Below are 13,766 nucleotides of genomic sequence, written 5' to 3' on the forward strand. Positions count from 1 at the left end.
AGAAAGAAAGAAAGAAAGAAAGAAAGAAAGAAAGAAAGAAAGAAAGAGGGAGGGAGGGAGGGAGGGAAGGAAGGAAGGAAGGAAGGAAGGAAGGAAGGAAGGAAGGAAGGAAAGAAAGAAAAAAGAGAAAGGAAGAAAGAAAAGACAAAACTACAGAATTCTTTCTAAGATTGCTTTCTATTATGTTGAAATTTTAAATGATAAGCTTCAAAGAACAACCAGCCAAAAGCCCATGGCTGGAAAGTACAGATACTGATTTCCCTGAAAAACGCATTATGTTCTACAAGTCTGTGGTCCTATTCCCTGAAAGCTTTCCAGAATTCTCCACACAAGGATTCACTACTGGTCACCCTCCTTTAGCATATCTGATGACATGTAGGCTAGCCCTTTATGATGTGGAGAACAAAGGCAAAAGAAATACAGAAAAAAATAAATAAATTTCCTTTGCAGCCCATTGACAAATACTTGGGACAGGCAGAGTGACCTTATTCCAGGGGCTTAACTGCCTCAATGTTAATACTTTGCTAAGGGCAAAAGACAACATTAGCTTGACATTAGCCTGACCTCCAGACTTCTGTACGTCTCCTTTAACATATAAAAATGCCTTTGTAAACTTTATCTCTACCCCCCACCAAGATACATGTTAGCAATCATCCTCCAGCATATGGTCCAATGATATGTATCTGAAGGGTCTCATGACTAAAGTTTCATAAGACAGTAAAATGACCCTCAAGGTCCTGGAAACCTTACTTCCAAATTCCTTAGAGACTTAAGGTATCCCTGACCCCCTCCCAACTTGAAAGTATACAATCAGCCACTCCTCACAACCCCAATGCAGCTCTTTCTGCCCCCAGGTCCTGTCCTCGTGCTTGAATAAACCATCTTTAAAAAATTTTTTTTTTTGTTTTCAATGTTTAGTTTTGAGAGAGAGACAGAGACAGAGACAGAGCATGAGTGTGGAGGTACAGAGAGAGAGGGAGACACAGAAACCTAAGCAGGCTCCAGTCTCTAAGCTGTGAGCCCAGAGCCCCTGATACAGGGCTCAAATTCCCCAACCGGGAGATCATGACCTGAGTCAAAGTCGACGCTTAACCAACTGAGCCACCCAGGTGTCCCTACAACCACCTTTTTTTTGCACTGGAGATGTCTCAAGATTTCTTTCTTGACTGGTCTTTACTCCCAGACCCCAACATTTCACATCGTGAAGACAACTCGTTCTTTCTTCATTGATGTACTTTCTGGATTAAATTTCCTGTTCAGTACTCACAAGTTCAGCTAAGATATGTGGCAAATTTCATAAGCTAATTAAAGACAGTAAGAAAATTATCAGGACCCAAAAAAAGAGAGCAATCGGTGTGAGAGAAGGGAATAGGGATCAAGAGTGACCAAGGCCTGAGAGAAGGAGCAGGGCAGAATATCAGAGGGTAACGGGAGAACAGCTGCAGAGTTTTTGCCACCTGCTTCTTTTGCAACCCAAAGAGTAATGGGCATATTTTAGAATCAATCTCCATAGCAGTCGGGCCCTTATTCCTCAAGTACCTTTATTCTTTTTAAAATTTTCTTTAACGTGTATTTTATTTAATTAATTTGTTTATTTACTTATTTTCTGAGAGAGACAGAGCATGAGTAGGGAAGGGGCAGAGAAAGAGGGAGACACAGAACTCCAAGCGTGCTCCAGGTTCCACACTGTAAGCACAGGGCACTATGTGGGACTCGAACCCATGAACCCATGAGCTGTGAGATCATGACCTGAGCCAAAGTCGGATGCTTAACCTAGTGAGCCACCCAGGCACTCTATCAAGTACCTTTATTCAAAAAGGTTCTGTGCCTACCCCCACTGGATGAACTCTACTAAAAGAAAAAGTAGCCCTTTAGATCTGCCCCTGAACCTTCTGTGAAGGCTTTATTCTGTTACTGAAGTTTTTATCATTTTATCTTTTTAACCAGCGCAGACTCCTTATATATTTTTTTTCTCTCTTCCTTAGGAAAACAATAGAGAGCTGGTTACTAAGAAATAATATAAAAAATAACTCTATTTTAACTATGAAATGATTATAGTTTATTTTCCATTAAAATTTTCAAACATATTCTTTTTATATTGCCTGTGTAAAGTATATGGGATTGCCTTTTATGAAAAGATACCGTAAGATTATGAGTATTAACAAAAGCTTCTTACATTGAACTTTTCCATACTCTTCCATACTATTCTCTTTGGGTAAACCATATGACCAAAAATCCACAAAATAAATACAAAGAAACTAAAACTAAGTAAAACTAACATCCAATGGCCTAATCTCTAAAGAAAAAACAATCTCTCTGGTTCTTGGTTTTTTTTTTTTTTAATTTTAAAGTTTAGTTATTTTGAGAGAGAGAGAGAGGGAGAAAGTTTTGTGGCCTGCTAGTGGAGAGGGCAGAGAGAGGGAGAGAGACAGCATCCCAAACAGGCTCAGTGCTTTCAGAGAGAAGCAAGACAGGATGGGGCGGGACTGAATCCCAGGAACCATGAGGTCATGATGCTCACCGAACAGAGCCCCCCAGGCGCCCCAGTGTTGGTTCTTGTTTCTTATCATATCTCCTAAATTGTCTCTGTACACATATCCTTATTCATCCCCTAAAGGAACTGTGTATGTTTTATTGGGCAAAGACCAGTAAATTAATTGTCCATGTTTCCTAGTGTGCCAAGTCATACATTTCTAGTTTGTAGGGCTCAAAGATTTCACACGAGTATCAAATTACAGTCTCTTTCACACACCCCCTAGGCAGTCAGAGGGATACGGATGGCCAGTATGTTTCCTTACATGACAAGACACCAAGCCATAATAGGCACTTCAGTCTGGACTTTTTCTATAAACTGGGCACAATTAATTGGACAATTAGTTACCCAAAAGGGTACTATGAAGGTTAAATGGGAATAAAAAAGCAAATTAAGTGCTTACACATATAGGTAAAACCTGATTTAATCCTTACTATTATGATAAGTATTCAATTAATGGTGGATCTTGCCTATTTTGTAGTTTACTGTTTTTATTTTGATACATAATATCTGGATCAGTTGAATGCAACCCAGATAGCAATTCAGGAATACATTTAGCTAGCAATATCTGAGTCAAACTAGGACTCAATCATAATCTACTTCTTCCAGGTGACTTTGATATCTGGCTAATCATTTGCATTCTTAAATTATCTTTCAGCCCCTAGACTTCAGATTTTCAGCTTCTGTTAGAACAACGAAAGATCCATTGCTCACACTTGATGCTGCTTCCTCAATGCTGGTCAAAGCCTGTCACTTCATCCAGTGTTTCAGGTACCAAGCTAGAATCTTCGATTCTTCCTTGCTCTAACCCCATGGACACAAGGACCAACCAGAAGTTTGCAAATGTTCTTTAATAATCTATCTCAAGAGATCTATTGAACATTGAACAGACTTGGTTTTATTTCATTTTATTTCATTAAATGATTCATTCAAGTAATCATTTAATTTTCTGCTGTCTGGAGATAAAAATGTCAAAGAGAAGTAAAAACAGTAAATCTGAAATGTGCTAAGATACCCTAAGATGTCACTGACACAGCATGGCCAGTTTTCTATCAATCTATCATCTTGACATTACAACACTTATCAGTTATTAGCCTAAGGAGACATGCATTTAAACCTTAAAGATCACAATGCAGGAATATACACTATTTTGATGTCATTATTTATATTTCATCTCTGGCCCTTTTTTTGATTCTCATTTATAATGGGATTAGATTATAATGGCTAAGGTTAATGAGACAATTAACTTTATACATGATACCAATCACAAAGATTGTTTTATTGTAATTAACCATGGTGACTTCTAGCAGAGTTCTTTGTACTCATAAATATATTTTTCAGGAGTTCTGGAGGCTGAAGGGAATTATTTCAAAAGTTTCAAAAGCATATCAAGAAGCCAGATGTAGAAATACTTAATTAAGTTTTGCTATGGGAGATGAAATGAGCATGAATCATGTGAAATGAAAGTTTGTGGTAGTCAGCAGTATATTAGTTTCCAAATAGATAGATAGAGGCATTCACGTGAGAGCTTTTAGTGGGTTTCTAGAACCTCCCGTTTGACCTTTTCTTAAGTCTGTTTTTCAAATGTGCTTGTTTTCTGACTGATGTATTCAAAATGCTCTTTTTCTGCTGACAGTGCCCAATTTTGTTGTTTTATGGGATGCAGCTCAAGAAATTTGTAAAGACATGACCAGCAGCTCGTGTACAAAAATGGATTTCAGAAATTGAAGAGCTGTAATGTTTCTTGTGTTTTCTCCTCTCACAGTGAAGCTTGTCAGCACCTCATGCAAATGCATCTCATAATTTTACAGACTCAGACCTTTAGAGGTATACCCACTGTCAGGATTTCACTTGCATGGTGTGGCTTCCCCTGCTTACATATTCCTGAGACTTTAAGTGATTTCCTTCAGGTGCTCAGAGAGAAGGAGGACTCACTTTGACAAAGTGAAAGGATGTCAGGATGAGACAAACAGCTGCTAGCTAAAAAAAAAACAAGTTTTTATCTTTAAACACATCTCGAGAGGTTCCTATTCTATTATGCTCTCTGTCAGTGTTGAGTGAAGCAGTAATTAATTTGCTTTCCTGCTATTGTATGGAATTCTCTATTTCATTTAACTTTTTTTTTTTGAGAATTTCAATGCTTTCTTCTTTTTTTTTTTTTTTGTAGACTGACACAATGACATATCTCTGTACACTGGTGTCCTAATTAGCTTATCTCCTGACATAATTTTAATTAGCTCTATGATATGTCTGGCTTGCTTTTCCTCCCTGACAATTGCTACTGCTACCAAAAAAAAAAAAAAAAAAAAATGGTGATATTTGTTACAACCTCATTTACTTTTGAAATCCCCTGATCTTTAGCACAAAAGAAGAGAATGTTTTCCTTCTCACTAACAGGAGGCAGAAGTTAGAGTAAAACAAACAATGAATTTCTCCCCTGATCAGCCGTTTTTTGACATCTGGACCCTGGATAGCAGTCTAACAGTGTCTGCGTGCGGGGGCAATCACTCAGCAAAGCCATTCCATTGCATTCTCCATCAGAACTCAGAATTCCCAGAAAAGTCCGCTGACTGAAGCGCTATTTGGCCCAGGGGGAGCTGAGCTTGCTTTTTGTTTGTTTGTTTTGTTTTGTATTGGTTTTGATTCTGGTACGTATCGCTTTAAGGTTTTCCTACAGTATTTTACACTACTTTTCTACCATAGTTTTCCTAGGAAACACACTTCTCATTCTATCCAACAATTCTTGAGTTTCCCTTGTGGTTTAGCATATACAAATCACTTATGAGATGATGAGTATTTAATATAGCTCCAGCCTCACACCCAAATTAACTGAAAGATATAGAGTAGTAGTTTGGGATTTAAAACCTATTGTAGAAGACACTTGCCTTATTTTTTCCAGCTACTAAATTATAATTTCAACCAATTATTTAAAACCAACATGTAGGGGCGCCTGGGTGGCGCAGTCGGTTAAGCGTCCGACTTCAGCCAGGTCACGATCTCGCGGTCCGTGAGTTCGAGCCCCGCGTCGGGCTCTGGGCTGATGGCTCAGAGCCTGGAGCCGGTTTCTGATTCTGTGTCTCCCTCTCTCTCTGCCCCTCCCCCATTCATGCTCTGTCTCTCTCTGTCCCAAAAATAAATAAACATTAAAAAAAAAATTTATAAGTGAGTAAAATTAACTTAAATAATCAACCAAGAAAGTATTGTGGTTTTAACAGATAGCTGAGTTCTAGATCTGTACTAGAATACTTTTGATATTAAGATTTAGTTTTTAAATCCTTAAACATTTTAGAATGTCGTATTAAGAACAGGAGAATAGGGGCGCCTGGGTGGCGCAGTCAGTTAAGCGTCCGACTTCAGCTCAGGTCACGATCTCGCGGTCCGTGAGTTCGAGCCCCGCGTCGGGCTCTGGGCTGATGGCTCAGAGCCTGGAGCCGGTTTCTGATTCTGTGTCTCCCTCTCTCTCTGCCCCTCCCCCATTCATGCTCTGTCTCTCTCTGTCCCAAAAATAAATACACGTTGAAAAAAAAAAATTTATGGGGCGCCTGGGTGGCGCAGTCGGTTAAGCGTCCAACTTCAGCCAGGTCACGATCTCGCGGTCTGTGAGTTCGAGCCCAGCGTCAGGCTCTGGGCGGATGGCTCAGAGCCTGGAGCCTGTTTCCGATTCTGTGTCTCCCTCTCTCTCTGCCCCTCCCCCGTTCATGCTCAGTCTCTCTCTGTCCCAAAAATAAATAAACGTTGAAAAAAAAATTTAAAAAAAAATAAAAAAATAAAACCAACATGTAATCTCCAGCTCTAACTCTTGCTTTTTAAGTACAGAATGGTGATGGGGGAAATATCTGGTCTGTTTCATCTGTAACTGGGATAACTAAACTCACATTGAAAAATGTAACTAGTATATTTAAAAAACAAATGTGGTTATAGTTTCTATCTGCTCCTTCAATTTCTGACTTTGAATTCCAAATCCATAATAGGAGCCAGATGAAAGTACTGCTTATGTACACCACAGGAATTCTTAAACTCCAGTTATTTAAAATTATATATGTTATAAAGAAAGGATCCCATAGTGAAAAGCAATGATGGTGTTCCAGATGACCAAAGACACTAGAGAGAACAGATTTAACATTATGTTTCAGGAAAATATGTTTATGTCCTCACAAAAAGTTATTAAATAATAAATAATACCTAACTAATACTTAAATAAAACATGGGCCACCTGGGTGGCTCACTTGGTTAAGAGTCCAACTTCAGCTCAGGCCATGACCTCACGGTTTGTGGGTTTGAGCCCCAGGTCGGGGTCTGTACTGACAGCTCAGAGCCTGGATCCTGCCTCCTCCTATTCTGTGTCTCTCTCTCTTCCCCTCCCCTGCTCTCTCTCTCTCTCTTAAAAATAAACAATCATTAAAATTAAAAAAAAATGGGTTCTGTAATCTGCCAAATGAAGCTTGGTTCTATTCTTAAACTTTCCTTTTAACTATGCGATCACAAGGAAAACTACTCAATTCCATAGGCCCCAAATACATCATTTTAAGCGATAGGTATGATTATAACAGCTACTTGAAGAGGGTTGTAAGGATTAAATAAGCTAACACAGGCAAAGCATTTAGTAATGTCTTAACAACATGATCCCTTATAAATACTATCATTGCTCTTGTTGTTGTTAAGGCACACATATTTAGGTAGAATTGCGTAAGAATGGGATTTTATCAATCTTGATTGCGTTCCTTTCGACTTAATTATACTTGCTTTTGTCCATGGTATTATGGAGGGTTACTTTTTGACTTTTACGGCAGTGGGAACTTTTTGACAAATGCCTTGATTACACTGATTCTAGACCACGACACATAGAAGAGTTCCTATAATTGATACACTCATGGAACAATGCCAGGCAGTCATCCTTCTCAGAGCATCTTAAATCTTGAAAGAAAAAAAAATAGGAACTTTTCTTTTAGGGTTCTGTGAAACCCACTTGACATCTCAAAAACTAAGAAAATGTGCATTTTTTTTTGCTCTCTATTTCAAACATAAAATTAATGACTTTGCAGCCAAACTGGTAAGAGCAGTGTCATTTAATGTTTCTGATGAAATAAGAGGGGCTGGGAACAGTGGTGGAATCTTAGCTGCTTAAAGCCTTCTAAGTGGTAAAGCTCTTAATACACTGCTTTACCTCGTGCAGAATTTTAATACCTCCAACTGGAATGCTGATATACCTCAAGGTAGATCTCACTTGTTCTCACATAATCAAAAGCACCTGGTGCCGTGATGGGCACGTGAGAGACCGGCACCCAGGAGCTGCCACCCGCGAAAATGTCCTCCAAAGTCTGATTATTCCAATAGGCTAGTGCTCCTAGTCCCTTATAATGATGTGACTGTCCCCAGCCTGGTGCTGAAGGCAACTTTCTCCAAGGTCACTCAGTAGGTGTATCTTGTTTCTCATGTGTTTACTGTTTTTAGTTGCTTTTAAGCACAGACCAATTATAGCTACCTGGAAAGCAAGTGTCTCTGAGGTTACCTAACAGAGGCGGCTAAGTATCCTTTTGCAAATCCAAGGGAGGGTGGCTGAATCTTCATCTGTTTTCTTAGCTAAGGCATCTATTTGAAATCAAATTTTGGGTTCTTTGTTTCTCTGCCTCAAGGTATCATAATATAAGAAAATGCATGTGTTGTCTTGCTTCTCCCCATCCTTCTTTCTCCTCTTCCCTTATTTCTCCTTTTTCCTGCTTTCTTGAAATTATTAATGGGAGTAAATGACATTCTACAGTGATAACGCCTAACATGCAAAATACAGTGAGCAAATGCATGGAGGATAAAATGTCATAAAAAAGTCTCAAATATATATGCTAGGTACTCTGATCAATTAGTTCTCATTATAAAGATTGTCCTTAGTTTTACTCATACAACAGAATATGGTTTTATTCTTTTTTCTTTTCTTTCTTTTTGATATATGCTTCTTCTTTTGTATATGCTTTTCCATACACAAAATAGCACATGCTTCTGTTAGGATGCCCAGAAAATCCCATCACTTCCCTGAGGAGATCAGCATATACAAAGTGGTTGGGATGCTAGTGTTGCTAAAATTGGAACTCACACAACTGCAAAATCACCTTATCATAAAGAACTCCTTTGCCTTTTTCAAGCTCTTTGACTTTAAATATATCTTTTTCAGTTCTGCATCATTGTATAGTGAGAGAAGCACACACTTTGGGCACAAAAATCTTCAGCTTGAATTCCAATCATATCTATCACTTGCTAGATATATAAACTTGAACATATTACTTAATCCCCCTTGGGCATTTTTTTGTTATTTAGGACATGTAGATAATAAATTCATGCAAAAGAATGATAGGGATTTGAGTGTGTGCATGTACATATGTACATATTTATGATTTCCACAAAGACAAAGGTGAGTTAGGCTCAGAGCCTCTGTGTGAAATAAGATACCCACATATTTAAAATATTTATGTCCCACACAGCATCTTCCTGCCTCACAAAGGTACAAACTGAGCTCAGAGGACAAGTGCTATTGCTGTTTTTGTTTTTTAGTCTTTGGGATATGTGTTTATATGTGCATATGTCTGTGTTTGCGTGCATGTGTCCATCCCTCTATGTCAATGTCACATGGATGCATTCACCTCTGGATTCTTTTTTTTTTTTTTTTTTTTTTTTAAATATGGAATGCTTCACGAATTTGCGTGTCATCCTTGCGCAGGGGCCATGCTAATCTTCTCTGTATCGTTTCAATTTTAGTATATGTGCTGCCGAAGCGAGCACCACCTCTGGATTCTTAAATAAAAATACAAAAGATCATGTTGAAGTTGGTTCAGTTATAGAAACTGTATTCTGAACAAAAGAATATTTGAAGGAATATTACAATTCTATAAATGTAGGGAGAAAAGAAAATATCTATAATTAATTTCTACACTTTCATACAAAAGTTATTTGCAGTTCGGGGCGCCTGGGTGGCTCGGTCGGTTAAGCGTCCGACTTCGGCTCAGGTCATGATCTCACGGTCTGTGGGTTCGAGCCCCACGTCGGGCTCTGTGCTGACCGCTCAGAGCCCGGAGCCTGTTTCAGATTCTGTGTCTCCCTCTCTCTGTGACCCTCCCCCGTTCATGCTCTGTCTCTCTCTGTCTCAAAAATAAATAAACGTTAAAAAAAAAATTAAAAAAAAAAAAAACAAAAAAAACCCAAAAGTTATTTCCAGTTCTTCTGCTTGATTTATTTGTACAAGAAAGGAAGATTGTTTTACTCTTTAAGATCCATACTATAACTGTCTAGTGGAGCCATACAGCATGCTAGTCTGATTTTCTTTACAATGCCAGATGTAGATACAGAGTAAACTGATACTACGTTTGATCTCTGAAAATACTATCAACGGACACCAGCTTGAGGTAACTAAGTATTTGGCGGAGAACTGGTCTGAAGGAACAGACTGTGATAAGATATATAAGAAAGCAGAAACTGGAAGATGCTTACCAAATGGAAGAAACTGGGAGTGTATATGTGCATATTACAGTTTGTAAACACCAAGCATGAAAGCCATTATGCAATGTTTCCACGTGCATGTCAGCTGCAAAACATCACACTCAATCTCAGCCCAAATGTAGCTTTACAATCTTTATCAACATAGCCTTCCAGGGCTCACAACCAAGCAACAACAAGTATGCCTCTAGATAAATCTTGTTTAGGATCATGATTTTCCATCAAGTGTCCTTTCTGCAAGTCCATGCAGTGGAAAAAGAATGGAGAGTATTGAGCCTGTGGGTAGATGATCTGCAGATTTATTCCTACATGATTTCCCTTCCAGAATTCACCTCAACTTTCTAAAATTCTGGCTATGGGCCTTCCCATAAAGGAAAGATAAGGTAAGGCAATGCATGTGAACATGCTTTCTAACTTCCAAATGTCACTAGATTCCTTTGTAGGTATTAAAATTCACTTTCCAGGTTCTTGTTATTATTCTTGTCTTTATTCTTGCCTGAGTTAGGCCCATAGGATCTGCATTGTAGGAGCTTGCCAGATGATTCCAGTCAGCAACTTGAGGATGCACTACATCAACATTCTAGATGCAGGTATGGAGATAAACAATGATGTATAAATATCAGGAAGACAGAGTGGTGATGATGATGGTGCCCAAAGAGGAAGATCTGTGAATTTGGACTCCATGTCCTCTAGAAAAATGTACATTTGTATTCAAATGAACTTCAAAAAAAAAAATCTTACCTGGATGAAAATAACAGTCCTTCTTTGAACTTCTTACATTCCCTTGCATAATTCAAATTTCTTTAGTGCTTGAGGGGAAGTGCTTGGGCATTCAAAGATGAAAGACAGAATTTCATAGGTAAATTTACTCCAACAGAAGCGACATCAATGGCAGTGTAACAGCTGTGCTACACGTCTGCCCCAGCATCCCTGCCACACCTCCTTTTTAGTTAGCTGGAAATCAAGTCATAAAGTTGAAACATCTGCATTGAGATCCTGAATCAGATTCAGATTTTTTTTTTTACATCTGCTTAATATATTGAAGGACAATATGGGAAAAATATTGGTTCTGGTCTCATAAACTTATTCTCATTCACATTCCATTACTGCTAGTTGGTTATTACTGTGCAAAATGCTTCATCTTTCAAAGTCTAAATTTATTTTTCTATAAAAGGAAGGCAGTCATTCTTATGTAGCCAGGTTGTTGAAAGAATTAGTGATGAAAATATTTGTGTGCATCTCTAGAATGCCTTACTCTGTCCCTATCATGAGAGGTTACTGAATTTCCCTTTCTTCTTCTTAATTCCATAGGAGCAAGACAAAGAAAACATTTGTAACTATTCCAAGGTGAAACTATTGAGGATGGTAGCAGGAGAATGATTTGGGAGTTGACTTATCTGTTGGACACTGGCAGGGATGATAACCACATTTGGGTCTCACATTGGGTGATGCAGCATTTCTTCCAAAACATGTCTTCTTGGACATGCAGAAGTGATGAAAATGTTCAGGCTGTTTGGCTCATAAAAAGTTAACGCATGGGAGCAGTCATTCAGAAGCCACATTATTTTATTTTTCAGAACTGTGAGTAAAGAGAAGTACTTAGAAGTGAGAAATAAATAAAAAAGCTCTCAGAAAGTCCTCTTGTCTTCTCTGGCCATTTGTACAAATATTTCTTTACTTTATCAGTGGGGGAGATCTCAGATTCCAATATAACAATTTCCTCACACTACGATGGATGATTCACTTCTACAAAACTACCCTTGTCAATGACATCAGCCTTCGCTTTTCAAGGAATTTATTCACTGTTCTTTCTCTTCCTGATTCCACACAGACCCTGCAAAAGCTGTTGTCTGACTTACACTGTGATTTCAATAACTATGAGCTCTTCTTAACTACTTGGGGCTGATCTCTGCAGGGCCATATTCCTCATGTCCTTTCCTCCTGGTTCTCATAATTATTCAACTCAGGCCAGAAACTGGCATGAAGCAAATCTAGCCTGAAAATAAACTAGAGATGCCACATGGACCATGGCTGCTCTGAAAATAGTTTGTAGGCTGGGTTAGTCCTGAGTCTGATACAGACAGTGAAGACCCTTTATTTCTAACAACAAGGTTTTCAAGATTTGGAAAGAGTAAGATGAGTGAAATGAGAAGAATCCAGAAAAGTAAAGGAAAGGTTATGGGAAGTCAAATTTCATTTCTTTCTTTCCTTTCCTTTTATTTATTTATTTTTTTAAGGTGAAGTTTCTTAAGGTCAAATTTCTTTTAAGTCTCAATCAGGACATTTGAAACTGTGTCTTAAGAATAAATACACTCATATATATATATAGGAGAGGAACATTCCTAATGAGGGCATAGCATCAGGAACAAAACTATGTATCTGAGGATTACTGAGCGCAAGTGACTGTCCCTCCTACAGACTAAATCAGCAGAGCCTAAGAATGGATAATCTCATTGGGGCTACAGAGACTTTATTATATGCAGCCTTGTTCTTTCCATATCCTGTCCTAAAAGTCTGAACCCTAATCTCTATATCTTAAACGGATTTTTCAGTTTTTCTCCAAATCTGTAATCACCACTCGCACATTTTTGGAGACACAGTGGAGACTAGTGTCATTTCAATACCATTTAATACAATCCTTGAGCAGATTTGTCTTGGCAGTCCCTGCCCCACACCTCCCCTTTCATCTAACTTTTCTTGTTAGCTAATGGTATCACCTTTCAGCATCTCTAAAACTAGCCATTCTGAATTCCTAGGCATTGATTATAAATGTATGTTTCTGCTTCAGTAAGGAAATGAGGACACTACATTCAATAAGTAAATGAGGTGATGGTTTGCTGAAGTTTTCAGTTCCAATAAAACAGGGTGAACATTTCTTCAACAACAATTGTATCTATCCCAGTAGAGAAACTTGGCCTTCATCAAGTCCTTCCCCTGTTTATTTAGGAGCTCCACATCACCTCTGAGTTTTAAGCTCTGATATATGGCACTCACAGTATTCTTAATCTTGCCCAATCTACTAGGCATGTCTTTAAAAAAAAAAAAAATATTTTTGAGAGAGTGAGCGAGTGAGCATGAACCAGGGAGGGGCACACAGAGAGGGAGACACAGAATCTGAAGCAGGCTCCAGGCTCTGAGCTGTCAGCATAGAGCCCGATGCTGGGCTCGAGCTCACAAACCTTGAGATCATGACCTGAGCCAAAGTCAGACACTTACCCAACTGAGCCACCCAGGACCCCTACTAGTCATGCCTTTATAACCATCTCCAGACCTAACTTATACTGCAGCCATTAAATAACTTCTCAGCAATAATTAACCAAAGACTGAACACAGTACACACTCTCATATCTTTACAGTTATGTTCGTCAACCCCGAATTCCATTCTAGTTATTCTTTATGTTGGTAACATCTATTTAGTGGTATCTTATGTTCTCTCAGTATCCCTGATTTGAAGCAATTTATTTAATTCCATTCAGATCCGAGTGGTCATTAGGTTTTTGTGTGTCCCCTTGCCCCAACAATTCTATCAACGTTCCACAAGCTTTAATCACTTCTTAACACATACATGCTTTCCGCTATACTTTAAGCACATGAGGCTCTGAAGAGGGTTTTGCATCTTTGTGAAACCCTTGATTCTATCCAGCTAAGGTGGTTTGAATGCATGCATAGATGGGTGAGGACATGATAAAGCCAATCTGAATCACAAAGGGGCTTGAGGGAGTCTCCACAACCAGAGTGTAAATGGGTCTCTCAA

At 38.6% G+C, this 13,766-nt stretch overlaps 1 non-coding gene across 1 annotated transcript; it reads right to left on the minus strand.

Annotated features, from left to right (window-relative positions):
- Positions 1-9,194: 9,194 nt before the first annotated feature.
- LOC121010062 (U6 spliceosomal RNA) lies at positions 9,195-9,301 on the minus strand. The gene has a single exon (XR_005780983.1). It is a non-coding gene; the product is annotated as a U6 spliceosomal RNA (small nuclear RNA).
- Between the last annotated feature and the right edge of the window lie 4,465 nt (positions 9,302-13,766).

The sequence above is a fragment of the Herpailurus yagouaroundi genome, unplaced genomic scaffold (assembly GCF_014898765.1).
Source record: "Herpailurus yagouaroundi ecotype Mexico unplaced genomic scaffold, PumYag 190, whole genome shotgun sequence".
Taxonomy (NCBI): Eukaryota; Metazoa; Chordata; class Mammalia; order Carnivora; family Felidae; genus Herpailurus; species Herpailurus yagouaroundi.